Here is a 17,545-nt window from a genome sequence, read left to right as displayed (position 1 = left end):
CCGAATTCGCCCAAACGGCCACTATGCGGCAAACCGACAGAAGAGGTCTCAGTCGATGACCGGCGCCACCCAGATGGTCAGATCGGAAGGGAAGGAAGAATACCTCGGGATGCCAGGACTAAAGGCGCCGCTGGCAGTGATCACGTCCCCGGCAAGGTTCCAAGCCTTCGTCACGACCAATCCTTCGAGCATCCGAGTCACCGATGAGCCCCACGTGACGGGCCCCAATTGATGAGTACAGGCCTCAGCAAGGCCTACGAGTGCAAAGGGTTCACCCTTCTGTACACAGAGTCCTTAGACTACACAAGAAATTGGCACGGAAACTGGAAATACAAAAACATAGTTTAATAAACCTTTAAAGTTGGAACTACAGCCCACACAACACTCTACAGTATTGTACAAGGTAGCACAAAGAATTCAGACATGCGGTCCCCTTTTATACACAAAGAAGGGGCTCATAAGTGGGCGGTTACAGCTCAAAATGTGATTTACAACCATATATGGACATTTCTTGAACATGATCGATACATGGGTGGAGTTAACGGTTCTTGAGAACCGCCGAATGCACATTCCAATCTACGCTAATCAGAAACAGATGTGACTCCTACTGGGCATGCACTGGACGCACAAGGAACTATTTATAGCCTGTTGCTGGACAAACTTCAGGGGTGACAATCAGTGAGGTAGGACTCGCCTCGTGGCGAGAAAATGGCAATGTATGGCACACAAGATGGACGCCAGAAAGCAAAATGGAGTTTGGCCTTATTTCAAGTACGAGCAGCAAAACTAAAACAAAGACACAATAGCATGTCTTCAGTGAATGCTTAATACTATCGCTGTTTTATTTACAACAGGACCATGGAGATGAGAGTGATCCCATTTCCAAAGCTAAAACTAAAAGCCTTGACATCAGGTTGGACTCTGATCTTTCTTTCATGAGAAAGACCAATAATCAATACATGGTTCTAAAAAGGGCCCTTCTGACGTTCCGAATTGGCCACTTCTAGGAGCCCACCATGGCAGGTGCTTTTTGCATGAAAGTATACATGAACAAAGGTAAACAAGAGGCAATACAATAAAGTCTTCCGGTAATAAGCAGAACTCAACCACCTGGATGTGACAAACAGGTCTCATAATCGATAGGCAAGTGCCTTTTGGCTTTGACAACAGGTTGTTACAATCATAAATCACTACCTATGGACCTTCTCGCTGAATAAGCAAATGCCTATTGCCTTTAACAACACGTTTTCACAACAAACTGGCCTCTTTCTACATAGAGTTTGTTTTTATTGAATGCAATAACCAACTTGGTATTGGCATTATCAAAGGGCTCCTAACAACCATTCATCCACCGTCTACTTGCTTTGGCAGCAGGATTTTCATAGCACACCAGGCACGTAAAAAGTTAGGCAGCATTTAGAGTTTGGGTGAGGGAAAATTGGTGATGCTCCTGCCACAGTCATGGCTACTCCCACCCCATTTAAAGGGCAGGGGAACCATAGGTTTTCCGACAGCAGAGCCTGTCTGTGCTATTAGAATCGTTTGACCTGATGGGTCATCCACCACAATAGATCACCCGCCCTATGTAGGCATTGGCAACCATCAGTGCATTTCCCTCCTTGGGACTGGCTGTGGGCATGGAGGTCCTGGGCACGGTAGCCAGGAAGAAAACTCCCTGTGCACCTGGGGAACTCCGATGTTGTTTTACAAGAACAAATTACAGCTTTGAGGATTTATCCTTGAAAACAATTACATTTATCAAGGAGGTACACAAATGATGGTGTCCGCAAGGCAATCTCTACAGCCTTCTGTGTAACTGCTTCTTCTGCATTTGTTCTGAGGGCTTCGGAATCTCCTACAGTCTGGCAGGGATATCCAAACATGGCAGGCCCTCAGCTGGATACACATGACCCTCTCATTGTTTTCTTTCCTCAAAAGATGCTCTCAAGCAAGGCAAGTACATAAAGGCTCCCACGAAGCAGGGCTTTAAAGCCAAAATATCTCTGCAATTACTGTGAGGCTTTGAATGATACTTGTAGGCTTGAAAAGCCTCCAACCGGGGGGGCGTGGCTAACAGCCGAGCAAGATGGCTGCTTAGTCGAAGAGCTCCGGGGACGGTAAAGCCCTTCACATTAATCCGGCCACTTATCCGGTGATTCATGGTGCTCCAAGGGCCTGAACGGATGTCCGGGACCAAGCGTCACTGATCGGAGGCACTCCGCGACGAATCAGACGTCGGGGAACGGAAAAAAATGTGCGAGACCTGTGGCGGCCTACCATCCGGGCAGAAGCCGGAACCTAAAGTGATTTGAGGCCCGAGCTTTTGGCGGGGAGACAGCGGAGTGAGGCAAGTGCGGATCCAGAAGCGAAAGACAACGTCCTGCACCAGCGCGCCTTGCCGCGCCCAAGACTCTCCCTGGGGGCCCTGCAGTTACCAGTGAAAGGGGAAACACAGCGGGGGAGAGGCCAAAACGCGGGGAGGCCTAGAGACTGGGCAGCAGCCAGGAGCCCGAATTGCAGTAAGCCGTCTTAGCTGTCGGCCTGCAGGGAGCGGAGGCTCAGAAATTGGCAGCGGCTGGGAGGGCGCCCATTGCGCCGAGAGGAGCTGCCCCCCCAATGGCCCCCCCCACCCCAACCGATGGTGGTGATTTGGCAACGCGGCAAAAATGGGGGACATTAAACCGCAGCGAAAACCAGACGGAGTCCTCGGGGTTCCGGGTATCCGGCGGCAGCGGCGCACCCACACATTTCGACATAGCTCCACATACCAGCGCCAATATAGGAATCTACGCCTAATAACCTGCAGGGCCCGTAACACAAAGAGGCGACCAACGTGGTGCAGAATATTACGCAACCCACCGGTGAAGACCCCAGGTCGGGCAGGGGCCCAAGGACTCAGAACACGCAAGCCAAACTGGACAAATATGCCAACAATAAAGGTTTTCCGCCACTTCCGGAGGGGCAGGCCTCCTCGGGCAAGGTGACGGATGGTGAAGGGGCGAAAAAGGTAACACTAGAAGACATTATGCCAGCCCTTTCAAGTGTTCAAACTACGGTGGGGACAATCTCGACAGATGTCACTCTACTCCGAGTGGACTATCAGAAAATGGCGGACAGAGTTAAAGAAGTCGAGACAGTCACCAAGTCCTTGGTGACGGATACCACGGAGATGCAGAAAGCCCTATCCCGACTTGAGGTAGAAAATAAACTGTTGTCGGAGAAGCTCGATGACCAAGAAGGGCGCTCCCGCTAGAACAACATACGCATTCTTGGAATTCCGGAAAGCGAAGGTGCTCAAGCTATGGACCTTTATGTTGAAGAACTGGTGAAAACGCGGCTGCAGCCCAAGGGACTCTCCAGTTTCTTCTCAGTGGAGAGAGCACATAGGGTTCCGGGCGGAAGGCCTAAACCGGGAGCGCCCCCCAGACCGGTGCTCGCTAGGCTATTCAATTTTCGGGATAGGGACGCCATCCTGAAAACGGCGAGAGTTTCCCACTGATTCGGATCCACAATTCGACAGTAGCCTTTTTCCCGGACTATACAGCAGCAGTCTCCCGGTGTAGACAGAGTTTTCTGGAAGTGAAAAAAGTGTTGCGAGTGCAAGAATTGCCCTAGTCCATGCTGTTTCCTGCACGGCTCAGAGTAGTAGCGGAAGGCAAGATGTGGTTCTTCGAGACTTCAGAAGAGGCCTATGACTGGCTTGAGGGTTGGCGACGAGTGGATAAACCGTGTCGCGGGAACAAGGACCGCCAACGTCGAGGTGAGGAAGACGACACAGACAGCCAAGCAACACAATGCCAGGACTCGCTCGCCATGGTCGGAAGCAGAGGAGGTCGGTCAAGGATAGACCTATTTGCCCCGACGATACCTGGGAGGGAGCTCCCATGCATGCAAAGCCAAGGTCGTGCCGACTTTGGACACTGGACTGAAGCAGGCCTTGGAGGGGTGGAAGGACTGAGGCCTCCTCTGGACTCTTTACCCCCGTCAAGCAAGTACTATGGTTGGGGTTGGGAAGAAGCACTCTGCTGAGTTGGGGTGGCGGGCGGTTTTCAGTCCGTTAGGCAGGGAGGCAGGGAGGCAGGGAGGGGGAGCAATGGAGGGGAAGTTTGGATTCTGTTTAGTATTGTTCTAGTTTGTAATGGCACTGATAGTAAAGCGGAGAATCGACTGACCGGCAGATCCTTAATTGAGTTGGTGGGAAACAGTTCCCGATACCTACACACCACATCCTTGGCATTAGGCTCACAACCTGACTGTACCCAGAATGCAACCCAGGAAGCGCAAGTAACCCCTCTAACATTTGTAACGTGGAACGTCCGAGGTCTGGGCGACAAGATAAAGAGGGGTCTGGTACGGCAGGCCCTAAAACGCCACGGCCCCACGTTAGCTCTACTGCAGGAGACACATCTCACGGGGATGGCCTGTAAGGCACTGGACAAATGGGGATATAAAATGGTAGTACACTGCGAGTTCTCCTCGGGGTCCAGGGGGACAGGCATCTTGGTGAGGAAAAACTCTCCATTCATAGTTCTCTAGACTAAGACGGACGACCAGGGATGGTTTGCAGCACTACAGGGCCAGTGGGAAGGCAGACTCCTTAATGTAGTATCGGTATACATCCCGCCGGCACTTCATGCAGTGGCAATCCCAGCACTCAGCGACTTCCTCCTCGCACTACAGGAGGTGGACCTTATAATTGGGGGGACTTCAACGCTATAATGGACACCACCATAGACAAGTTCCCGGCTCGGTCTCCGACGCCCGGAACCTCCCGTTTCCGGAGCTTCGCAGAGGCAATGGGACTCGTAGATGTTTGGAGACACACACATCCCACAGCTTGCCAGTACACGTACCACTCCACTGTACATAATAGTCTGTCCAGGTTAGACTATTTTATGATGCTCGACACCAGACTCAAGAAACGTTGAAGAGGTAGAAATCAAGCCCAGGGGCATCTCAGATCACTCCCCGGTGATACTAACTTTCTCCTACCGCCACAGGTTTCGCCGGAGGTTATACCCTATTTATCCCAGATATCTCTGTGTTCCCGCAATCAAAAAATAACTCTGTAAAGCCACAAAACATTTCTTTGAGGGAAACACTGCATCGGTTACTTTGCCATCAATAGGGTGGGAATCGCACAAAACCGTCCTTAGAGGACAAGCAATAGCAGCTATTACGGGGCATAAGAGGACAAAACAGAGGGAACTGATAGATTTACAAATAGTACTACAAGCAGCTGACACGGACCACTCAGCAGATCCCTCACCAGAAACTGCACACATCCTGCTCCTATGACAACAACAACACAGGGACTATTTACACGAAAAGACAGTGGCTAGCCTAGTAGCGACAAGGCATAAACTATATGACGTAGGAGACAAAGCGGGAAAAATGCTGGCCTGGGTCGATAGGCGAGAGAGTAGCACTAGGTGAATACGACAAATACAGAAGGCGGGGGGACAACTCACGAAGGACCTAGTAGACATAGTACACACACCAGCAGATTATTTCCGGGAGGTTTACACACCAACTTCAGAGTTGACAGAGGCGTAGGTTGCGGAATCCCTAGTAAATATAGAGATTAGGGGGAATATCCTTAGCCTAGCGGCACATAAATCAAAGGGAATAAAACAAACAATCCAAAAATTGGAAGACAAGATCAAAACAAGGAAGATTGTAAACCCGAAATTGGAGAAATAAAGCATTTCTTAGGGGCCCTAAACCTTCCAACCTTAACACCAGAATTGAGAGAGGAATTAAATGCAGAAATCACAACTCAGGAAGTAGAAGAAGTATTCAAAAACCTCAAGAGAGGCAAAGGAGATGGTCCGGATTCTCTGCCAAACAAATTCTACACAAAATTAAGGGAGTCACTGGTTTCCCCCTTAACAACTCTGATGAATAAAATTTTCTTGGAAAAAGGTGACCTCCCAGAATCTTGGAACGAAGCCACAATCTCCATCCTTCTAAAACAAGGTAAAAGCCCAAAAAAATGTGAATCATACCGCCCAATCTCTATCCTGAACTGTGACTACAAGATCTTTACACAGATTGGGGAAAATAGCAGGGCTACTAATAAAAAACACCCAAAAGGGATTTATACCCGGAAGACAAATACAAGATCTAACACAAGAACTGTTTGGCGCCATAGACATAGCCATCAACGAGAAACCTTCTCTATCAATAATTACTATCGACGCAGTCAAAGCGTAGAGTTAACTGGGTATACCTGAATGAAGTACTGAAAAAATTCAATCTGGGGGCAAATATTTTGAATATGGTGGCAAAAATGTATACTTCCCCTAGAGCACAAATCTTAATTAATGGCAACCTAACCACAAACATCCAGATAAAGAGAGTAACAAGGCAGGGATGCCCCCTCTCCCCCTTGCTTTTCAATTTCTATATTGAACCAATGGCAGAGTGTATCAGAAAAGATCCATCAATATCCCCCTTCTCCTTCCAAGACTGGTCTAAGAAGATAGCCCTATATGCAGACGATATGATGATCTTCACAGATAACCTAAGTTGGTCCCTAACAACAATAGAAGAGACCCTGACCAGATTTGGAAGAATCTCCGGCTACCAAATTAATCAAGCCAAGACAGAAACTATGAGCTGGAATGACAACTCTGCTAGTCCCTATGTTATGTTATGTTATGTTATGTTATGTTATGTTATGTTATCCTGTATTTCTAAAGCGCACAGTTACTCAGAGTATCCCGGCGCAGCTACCCTGAAACCCCGCCCACCAACACAGCAGGCAAAGCCTCAAAAGAATGTGCTCAGAACAATAGTGTTTTTAGGCTCTTTTTAAAGACAGCCGGATCAGCAACCTTCCTAAGAGCAAGAGGAAGCTTATTCCAGGCTAGGCCAGCTTTACGGGTTAAAGAGCAGCCACCTAACCTATGGCGCAAAAAACGCAGAGTCGGATAAGGAGTTGGTCCGAAGACCGCAGAGTCCTAGTAGGGGAATAAAAAGTAAAACGCTTCTGCAGATAGAGTGGGCCCAATCCATACAAGGCCCGTTGGACAATGAACAACATTTTAAATTTCAAACGGGCCTCAACTGGGAGCCAATGAAGGTGGAGGAGATGGACCTGCACGCTCTGCCTAGAAGAGAGGCCCAGTAGGAGCCGAGCAGCCGCGTTTTGGACTACCTGTAACTTTTTTATCAAATAGCCTGGACAACCAACTAAAAGCGCGTTGGAATAATCCAACAGCGAAAGGATAAAAGCCCGGACTACTGTTTCTTTGGCCTCCATAGGCAGAAGGGGGAGGAATTTTCACAGGGTTTTAAGTATACCAAAACAAGTCCCTGTGAGTTTTTTGACATGCGTCGCAAAATTCAGATTTTCCTCAAACCACACCCCCAAGTTTTTTGCAAGGCCCTTGTCTGATTGAGGGGGCGGAAAGTCCAGAGGCCACAGTCTAGTTCTAAAGCCAGCAGGAAATGCCCCAAACAGGAGCACCTCCGACTTCTCCTCGTTGCACTTAAGTTGTGCATTGGCCAGCCAGCGAAACACCGCAGAAAGACAACGCTGAACCATGATGACCGAGTCCTCACCCCTTCTCCAGGTGAACAATAACTGCGTGTCATCCGCATATGCCATCACCCTAGCCCCCAGTGACCCCGCGAGGTAAACCAGGGGAGTCATAAAGATGATAAACAAAAGGGGGCTAAGGGAAGAGCCCTGCGGGACACCAGTGGAGAGAGGGGAGGATGACGAGGAAAACGGAGGCAGCCAGACTTGCTGTGACCTGTCCTCCAAAAAGGATTGCAACCAACTCCACGCCGTACCCGTAATGCCGATATCGGCAAGTCGGTTAAGAAGGAGAGAGTGAGGAACCGTGTCGAAAGCCGCTGAGAGATCCAGCATCACCAAGGCTGCTCTCCCGCCGGCGTCCAAACAGTCCCTAATAGCCTCAGCCACCTCCAACAATGCCGACTCTATGCTGTGGGCAACCCGAAACCCCGATTGCGTAGGATGTAGCACGCCCGACTTCGCCACATAGTTGGTTAGCTGCGAAGTGACCACCTTTTCGCAGACCTTGGCCAAGCTAGGCAAAAGAGAAATAGGTCTGTAATTACCAGGAAGCGAGGGGTCGAGAGTGGGCTTCTTGAGTAAAGGCAATAAAAGGGCCTGCTTCCAAGCAAGCGGGACATGTGCCTCGCAAAGCGACTGATTAATCAGAATATTAACTTTCGGGTTAATCGAGTCAGCTAGATCAGCAAGCAACCGAGCCGCGTAAGGGTCTTGGGGGGAACCAGATTTCAGAGCCCCGAGGATTTTGCGGGAGGCCAAGAGGTCGATGGGGCTAAAGGCAGAAAGGGAATAATCCAGGTCCTTTGCCACACAAGACCCCCCAAGGGCAAAGCAGGTGTCACATTTTTTGGGAAGGAATCTTGAATATCCCTGATTTTCTCCCTAAAGTGATTGGACAAGGTGTTCGCCCAAGTGACTGAGGGGGAAGCAACAGCCTCCTGTGCACAAGGAGCCACAAAACTCTGCACAATGGCAAAGATTTCCTTCGCATTATTGTTCGCCCTATCAATGCGAGCGGCAAAATGGGAACTTTTTGCTGAGGAGATGGCTGTGTAGTACACTTGCTGTTTGTCCCTAAGAGCCTGTTTGGCCAAAGGACAATAGCCACTGGCCCTCCATATTCTCTCCAAAACCTTACAAGAGTGTTTGAGATCCCTCAGCTCTGCGGTGAACCAAGGCTTGGAGGGGGTTTCTCTCCCCAACTTACAAGGGCCGGCGGCCGAGAGGCCCACAACGGCATCACTGATCCAGCTCGAAAACGTGGTAACATTATCCGATAAGGTGCCCCCAATAGTCGGGCGCGAGACCACCAGCTTAGCGCTCAGAAGCGCAGCATCAATCTTCTTGGCCTTCGGGGCGCGATGGCAGACTGGTGGGCGTTCTCGCAAAGTCGTCCACAAAAAGAATACTGAAAAGTGATCTGACCAGGTGACCGGGATGGGTTTTTGGACCAGGACCGAGAAGTTGGAACAAATGAGGTCCAAGGTATGACCCCCCTTATGGGTGGGATCACTCACCCATTGGGAGAGCATAGCTAACTGGAGGATATCCCGATAAGTGTCGGCGTCCGGCGACTCTGCTGAGTCTAGATGTAAATTGAGGTCGCCCAGCAAAAGGAATTTGGAAAACCTAAGGGCTCTCTCCGCTATAATGTCACCGCAAGTGTCCAAAAAAGACCCCAGCAGGGCCCGGAGGGCGATATAGTAAAGAGCCGCCCAAGGTAAAATGGGGCGACAATTGCAGACTGAAGTCCAGATCCTCACAGTCTACCCAATTATTTGATGCTTCCCCCTGCAGGACCCAGCAATCTCTGTACAATATGGCAACACCCCCCCCCCCCTCTCCCCAGTGGGCGGTCAAACCGGTGTATTTTATACCCAGCGGGGGTGGCCAAAGTGACTATCGGATTAGAGAATGCATCTAACCAGGTCTCTGTCACAAATAGGAGATCAAGGTCAGTATAAAGGATAAAATCAGATATCTAGGTATAGACCTGGTCAAAGACTTAGACAAAGTAGCACAAATCAATATCCAAAGAATTGAAAAGGTAGTTAAGAAGCTATTGAAAGCGTGGGGAGGACTACCTCTGACTCTACTAGGCAAATCAAATATAATAAAAATGTCAATTATACCGAAATGTACCTTTGCTTTTGGTGCCATTCCATTGGAATTCAAGAGAGAAACCAAAAAAAAATCCAGGGTGAAATCTCAAGTTTTATCTGGTCTTCAAAAAACCCTAGAATCGCTTGGAGTAAGCTAAGAAGGAAAAAAGACCAGGGGGGAATTGCTAGTCCCGACCTCTCTGAGTATTGTAGAGCATTCCAATTTAAATCAAGCAGGAAGTTGCTAAATACATTCGAAAGTTATCCGCCATATCTCCAAACAATGACCAATAAAACTAGCCATTTCCTATACAAATTTGGGCACCCAAAATTTTTGAAAGAAATCAAACTTAAGATGTTGAAGTCAGCGGCCAAATCTTGGTTCGGCATAAGATGTACTCTAAATATCCCCTATTACAGTGACTTGGCCCCAATATGGGACTCTCCAGGCACTCCCGAGTGACTTAAAGATAAACTAGCACTCCCGATAAAATCAGCAGGAATAACAGAGTGGGGACAACTCCTGTCTCAGAACAACTTAATGGATTGGGAGACTCTATCTTCAACAACAAATGCCTCCATAGCAAAATTCAAATACTACCAGCTCTCTAGTTGGGCGAAATCTTTAAAAGAAGTTAGAGCGGGAAACATAACTTTGGAAAAAGAGATGCTGAAAAAGGATGCTATTCGCAAAGAAATCTCGTATTGGTATTGGGCCTTGATCCTAGCAGGGGAGGAAGAATTTCGGATACCAGAGAGAGTATGGGGGAAAGATCTGACGACGCTGGAGTTAAATAACCAATGGTAAGTATCTATGAGCAAATGCTGGACAATCGTAACATCAGCTGCCCTAAAGAGAAACCATTTATTCACATCTCACAGAGGATACTGGACCCCGAAAAAGTTGTCAAAAAAGTTACTGGGGCGGCAGTGAAGGCTTGTCCAAAATGTGGACTGGAAAGGCCGACGACCTCCACATGTTTCGGCAGTGCCCCCTTCTCGATGGCTTCTGGAATGATGTGGGTAAGACACTAGATGGGGTGCTAGGAAGACATCAAAATGTAAGTATGGATCTAATTATTTTTGGGGTAATGAGTTCAAGTGTCCCAGAAAAACTTTCTAAAGTACAAGAAAATCTACTTTTCTTATTAATATTATTAGCTAGGAGAGAGATCTGTGTGAAATGGGTAAGTCTAGTCCCCCCGATACACAGTGAGTGGCTGATTTCAATATTAAGAATATACAAACTAAATAAAAGAAAAGTATCTAGTAAAAAGTTTAAATTCTGGGAGATCTGGGAAAACTACCAGCTAGGACTAATCTAGACCGTTTTGGGGGATAAACTATATGGGAAATGTCTCAATGGTTGGGCCGGAACAGACTCGTCATGCCACAGTCCAATGTTTATGTGTGAGCAATGGAAAGTCAGGAGAAGGCCTGCATGAGTAGCCAGAATGGCAACAAGGGGACCCTTCTTTCTTCAAAGCAACACAGGGGCACTGTCCAGATTTGCACGTTTTGTTACATGGCAGAGAAGGCAAAGAATAAAGAGAGAATGGGGCCCCGACAACTCCTTACTAACAATATTGCACAAATGAGGACTAAAAAGAATATAAAACAAGCACTGGCGTTGCCAATAGGTCTCGCAGTAGGAAAGTTGGAGCTATTGGTTTTGTAAATGACAAAGCCCTTTATGTTTTTAAAATGAAAACAAAAATAAAAGGCATCGTTATTTGCAATTGTAATAGCTCCAACTTTCCTACTGCGAGACCTATTGGCAACGCCAGTGCTTGTTTTATTTATGTGTTGGTTTTGAAAATAGCGAAATTAATAGCTTTGTCATTTACAATGCCAATAGTTTTAACTTTTGCAAACGTGACACCTATAGCATTTGTAATGCAATATGCGTTGTATTTACATGACTTAGATGTATTAATATTACAAATAACAATGGGTTTTATTTTTTATACTACTTAATACTTAAATAAAATTTATTGTAATTTATAATAGCAATAGCTTAAACTTTTGTAAATAACTTTTGGGAAGATTATGTTCAGTGTATTTTATTGTGATGAAAATCCAAGAACAGAAGTGAAATATTAACATCTTTTTGTGACATTTGTAATAAAGTTTGAACCATTGAGAGAACATATTAGAACCAGTTGTTGAATGGTTGCACAGAGTGATGCTGTGGCCTTCAGTGGTGCTGAGTGATGCTGTGGGCTTCAGTGGTGCTGAGTGATGCTGTGGCAATCAGTGGTGAGTGTTGAGGTGTTGAGTGGTGCTGTGGTGTTGAGTGGTTCTGTGGTGTTGAGTGGTGCTGTGGCGTTAAGTGGTGCTGTGGCGTTGAGGGGTGCTGTGGAATTCAGTGGTGCTGAGTGGTGCTGTGGTGTTGAGGGGTGCTGTGGTGTTGAGGGGTGCTGTGGTGTTGAGGGGTGTTGTAGTGTTGAGGGGTGTTGTAGTATTGAGGGGTGCTGTGGTGTCGAGTGGTGCTGTCGCGTCGAGTGGTGCTGTTGCATTGAGTGGTGCTGTGCCGTTGAGTGGTGCTGTGCCGTTGAGTGGTGCTGTGCCGTTGAGTGGTGCTGTGGCATTGAGTGGTGCTGTGGCATTGAGTGGTGCTGTGGCATTGAGTGGTGCTGTGGCATTGAGTGGTGCTGTGGCATTGTGGGGTGCTGTGACATTCAGTGGCGCTGTGACATTCAGTGGCGCTGAGTGATTCTGTGGCACTGAGTGGTGCTGTGGCGTTGAGTGTTGCTGTGGTGTTGAATGGTGCTGTGGTGTTGAGTGGTGCTGTGGTGTTGAGTGGTGCTGTGGTGTTGAGTGGTGCTGTGGTGTTGAGTGGTGCTGTTTTGTTGAGCGGTGCTGTTTTGTTGAGGGGTGCTGTGGTGCTGAGTGGTGCTGTGGTGTTGAGTGGTGCTGTGGTGTTGAGTGGTGCTGTGGTGTTGAGTGGTGCTGTTGTGTTGAGGGGTGCTGTGGTGTTGAGGGGTGCTGTGGTGCTGTTGTGTTGAGGGGTGCTGTGGTGTTGAGTGGTGCTGTGGTGTTGAGTGGTGCTGTGGTGTTGAGTGGTGCTGTGGTGTTGAGTGGTGCTGTGGTGTTGAGTGGCGCTGTGGTGTTGAGTGGCGCTGTGGTGTTGAGTGGTGCTGTTGTGTTGAGGGGTGCTGTGGTATTGAGTGGTGCTGTGGTGTGAGGAGAGGTAATACGGGGGCAAAATGGAAGGCTTTGGGAGTAAATGGAAAGGGAGAGTGGCGAGTAGAGGAGATGTTTCAATAAAAGACACATATCCTTGCAATACACTCGAAAACGTGTTAGTCAGAAAAAAGCAGCACCACTGCATGCCCTTGAAGAGTGTAGGTGATACTTGTTGCTAGATTTTCACATTTAGTTGGAGAAATCATAAGATCCTTGAGTCAATGTTGATAAGAAATGCATGCCATATTAATGTGTGTGCAATGTGCTCAACCACAAAGCCTCTCCGGTATCATAGCAATAATTGATTCCCCATTATGTGAAATGCCAAAGTAATAAATAATGTAATATCTGTGCAAAGAAATCACAAACTGTTCATTGTTTGAAGGGATTCACTCTTGCAGTGGTAATGATGGTGCATTGGAAATGCCGTTGCAGTTTCATGTTAAACTGGTATTTATGTCAAAGTAAAACAGCATAAAACAAGAACAGAGGTGAAATATTAACATCTTTTTGTGACATTTTTAAATAAAGCTGTGGCAGTAATTGCTTGTGCATATTACTAAAGCATTCGCCAGGCCCCTACAGTATGAGAGGAGAGATGGTGGATACATTTTGCTTCTGTTTAGCTCTTGGTTTTCTCGTTACTGGGTATTAGTGTGAAGTTTACGTGCTCAGATTATGCTGAAAAATGCTTGAACTGAAGAACGCGGCGATTTAATTAAAACTGAATCCCGGCGCGCACGAATCAACCAAACAGTGTGATCCTCTGCAAAACGCAGTAACTCTCTGTAGGCCCCCTTGTTTGCCAAAATAATGAGTGCTTAGAAACGAGCTACCCATATTGCAGCTGTGAGACACACTGGACGCTTACGTTTTTTTAAGAGAAGTCCCAGTTTTAATGTAAACCACTTTTTAAAACAAACCGATATCAATTCAATATTTACCATGTAAAACCTTCTCTTTAAAAAATAAATGGATCTGTAACCTAACGTGAAAAGCAGCAGGTATCATCCGAGTGATGACATCCAAGGGGACAAAGAACTGGTACGATAAGGTGATGAAAAGAACTAATGAGGTCATCAGTGAAAAAGAGAAATTATAAAGGCATGTAAATAGGATAAAAGCAACCCGTCAGCTCCGGGAAGGAAAGACAAGTGGGGGCATTCCAGTATAACATTTTATTAGTAAACACAGTTTGGCGTTCTTGTGATCCATTGTTATTAATGCGGAAGTGATTGTTAACTGCGGGGGAGCACGTATGGGATCGTCTCTGCAGCAGCTGATATGAGGGACACCGCCTGCGGCCAGGTGACAGTGGATGGTCCACAGCGCGAGATAGTCTGCAGTGGCCCCTCCAGCAGCAAGCAGCACAGGGAAATCTGCAGGCGACGGGCCGGCCCCAATGTAAGAGAAGGAGGGGGAAGCCTGCTGCCGGCAGCTCCTTTGCCTGAAGGTGGGAAGTGCAGGGCTGGTCGAGGTCGCACAAGCATGGGAGGCCCCCGGGTGACCAGTGATGAAAGAGAGTCTGCCCCCGGGGCAGAGCAGGACTTCGGCAGCGGCCCAGCTGGGAGGAGGCTATGTGTTTTACACAACAGGTTGCAAGCAGGCTACATCTCAAATGGGGGCGGGAGAGCCTTGGGCGGGAATGCGAGTGAGGGGAGGCGGATTCGGAGGAAAGCCGGATGGGGGCGGGAGACTGGTGGGGGGGCGCCATTTAACTGTGAATTACTGTCCCAGTCGAGATAAGCCCCACTGCAGAGGATGTTTCCTGTAAGCCTTCCTCTCTTTTAGCGATGGGCGTGATGGAAATAAGAAGATAATACCATGCTCTCAGGGCGGAACTGAAGTGCTGGCGGGCAGAAAGGACGGCCATGCGAGGTGGGAGGAGATTGAGGCGTCCGCAGCTCTAAATTAAATGAAATAAAAAAAAAAGCCCAGGCTCGGCAGTGCAGCATGGCTGTGATTGCGTGGAGAGAGAGGGGAGGTGCTGGTGTGGGAGGGGGAGGCTGTGATTGCGTGGAGAGAGAGGGGAGGTGCTGGTGTGGGAGGGGGGAGGTGCTGGTGTGGGAGGGGGAGGCTGTGATTGCGTGGAAAGAGAGGGGAGGTGCTGGTGTGGGAGGTGCTGGTGTGGGAGGGGGAGGCTGTGATTGCGTGGAAAGAGAGGGGAGGTGCTGGTGTGGGAGGGGGGAGTTGCTGGTGTGGGAGGAGTGCGCGTGCATGTACACGGGCACTGCATGAAAACCGCGGGGCTGAAAGCCCTTTGGTTTGAAGATGTTTTCGCCGACATGAATTCTCGCTACGCTCGATGCGCTTGCGCGCATCGATAGGTCGCGAGACCTAAAAAATAAATATAGAGATGCCAACACTATACACAAGAAGCTTCCTTGGAACTTGAGGCAGACCTAATGAATGACGAGTTGCAATCCGCAATCCGTTAGATACAATCAGGTAAAGCATTGGGACCCAACGGGATCCCGATAGAATAGTATAAACAAATGGCTGAGACTGTAGGCCCCCCTCTATTGGCAATGTACAACGAAAGCTTGGAGAAGTGCGAACTACCGCTAGACCAACGAATAGCAACTATAGTGGCAATCCCAAAACCTGGTAAGCCCCCGACCGAATGCACCTCATATCAATCAATCAATCAATCCTCGAATTTGTATAGCGCGCTACTCACCCGTAAGGGTCTCAAGGCCCTGAGGGGAGGGGGGTCGCTACTGCTCGAACAGCCAGGTCTTGAGTTGTTTCCTGAAGGAGAGATGGTCTTCCGTCAGCCGAAGGTGAGTGGGGAGGGTGTTTCATGTTTTGGCTGCCAGGTAGGAGAAGTATCCTCCTCCGATGGTGGAATTCCGAAATCGTGGGACGGAGGCGAGGGCGAGGCTGGCGGAGCGGAGTTGGCGGGTGGGTGTGTAGATTGTGAGGCGGCTGTTGAGGTACTTCAGGCCCGTGTCGTGGAGAGCCTTGTGTGCGTGGGTGAGGAGTCTGAATGTGATCCTCTTGTTGACGGGGAGCCAGTGAAGGTCTTTCAGGTGGGCAGAGAGGTGGCTGCGGCGGGGGATGTCCAGGATGAGTCGTGCTGAGGCGTTCTGAATGCGCTGGAGTCTTTTCTGGAGTTTGGCTGTGGTTCTGGCGTAGAGGGTATTCCCGTAGTCCAGACAGCTGGTGACGAGGGCCTGGGTGACCGTCTTCCTGGTTTCGGTGGGGATTCATCGGAAGATCTTACGGAGCATGCGTAGGGTGTTGAAGCAGGATGATGAGACGGCTTTCACTTGCTTGGTCATGGTGAGGGAGGAGTCCAGGATGAAGCCCAGGTTGCGTGCGTGGTCTGTTAGTTTGGGTGCGCTGCCCAGGGCAGGGGGCCACCAGGAGTCGTCCCAGGCGGAGGGAGAGGGTCCGAGGATGAGGACTTCCGTCTTGTCTGAGTTCAGTTTCAGGCAGCTGATCTTCATCCATTCTGCAACGTCTTTCATCCCTACCTGGAGGTTGGCTTTGGCGGTGGTGGGGTCGTTGGTGAGGGAGAGGATCAGCCGGGTGTCGTCGGTGTAGGAGATGATGTTACGGTTGTGTTGGAGGGCGAAGGCTGTGAGAGGGCTCATGTAGATGTTTAAGAGGGTGGGGTTGAGTGAGAATCCTTGCGGGACGCCACAGATGACTTCGGTGGCCGCGGATCAGAACGAAGGGAGGCGGACTCTCTGGGTTCTTCCGGCGAGGATCGAGATGCTCCAGGAGGGCGCTCAGCTCGGCGTGTTTCCAGCTCTCCGGGAACGTTGTGGATGTGAAGGAGTTGTTGATGATGTTCCGGAGTTGGAGTGCAATGACGGCGTCGGCTTTCTTGAAGATGTGGTGTGGGCAGGGGTCAGTGGGGGAGCCGGAGTGGATGGTGTTCATCATGCGGGTGGTGTCTTCGGTGCTGACAGGGGTCCAGGTGCGGAGGGTGGTGGTGGGGGGCGCTGGTTCGGTTGTTGGGTGCGTGGTCGGCGCGCCGAAGCTGTTGTGTATGTTGGCGATCTTGCGGTGGAAGAACGAGGTGAGAGAGTCGCAGAGGTCTTGCGAGGGGGTGATGTCGGTGTTGCAGGAGCTGGGGTTGGAGAACTCTTTGATGATGTTGAAAAGGCCCTAGCTGTTGTGGGTGTTGTTGTCCAGTCATTCTTTGAAAGCTGTCTTCTTGGTGGTGCAGATCAGCTGGTGGTGTATGCGGGTGGCGTTCTTGAGGGCGGTCATGCGTTCTGCCGTCTGGTCGTTGCGCCAGGCTTTCTCGAGGGTGCGGCAGGTTTTCTTGGAGTTTTTGAGGTCGTTGGTAAACCACGAGGCTTTCTTGCTGCCGGGTCTGCTGGGAGGGTTCTTCATTGGTGCAAGTTTGTCAGCGCATTCGGTGAACCACTGTGTGAGGTTGCGGGCTGCTTCGTCGGGGTCCGTTGTGTGGGTGGGTGGGTTCTGGCTGAGGGAGGTGGTGAGCTGGTTGGCGGTGACCTTGCTCCAGCTTCTGCGGGGGATCTGTTGGGGGTGGCGGTGGGTCGTGGTTTTCCTGAAGGTGAAGTGGACACAGCTGTGGTCTGTCCAGTGTAGTCCGGTGGAGTGGCTGAAGGAGATGTGCTTGCTGGAGGAGAAGACGGGGTCGAGCGTGTGGCCGGCGTAGTGGGTTGTGGTGTTAACCAGTTGCTTGAGTCAAAGGTTGGCGAGCTTGTCCAGCCGGGCGGCGGTG

This window comes from Lissotriton vulgaris, chromosome 2_1 (genome assembly GCF_964263255.1).
Source record: "Lissotriton vulgaris chromosome 2_1, aLisVul1.2, whole genome shotgun sequence".
In the NCBI taxonomy this organism is placed as follows: Eukaryota; Metazoa; Chordata; class Amphibia; order Caudata; family Salamandridae; genus Lissotriton; species Lissotriton vulgaris.
Note: the sequence above shows the minus strand (reverse complement) of the source record.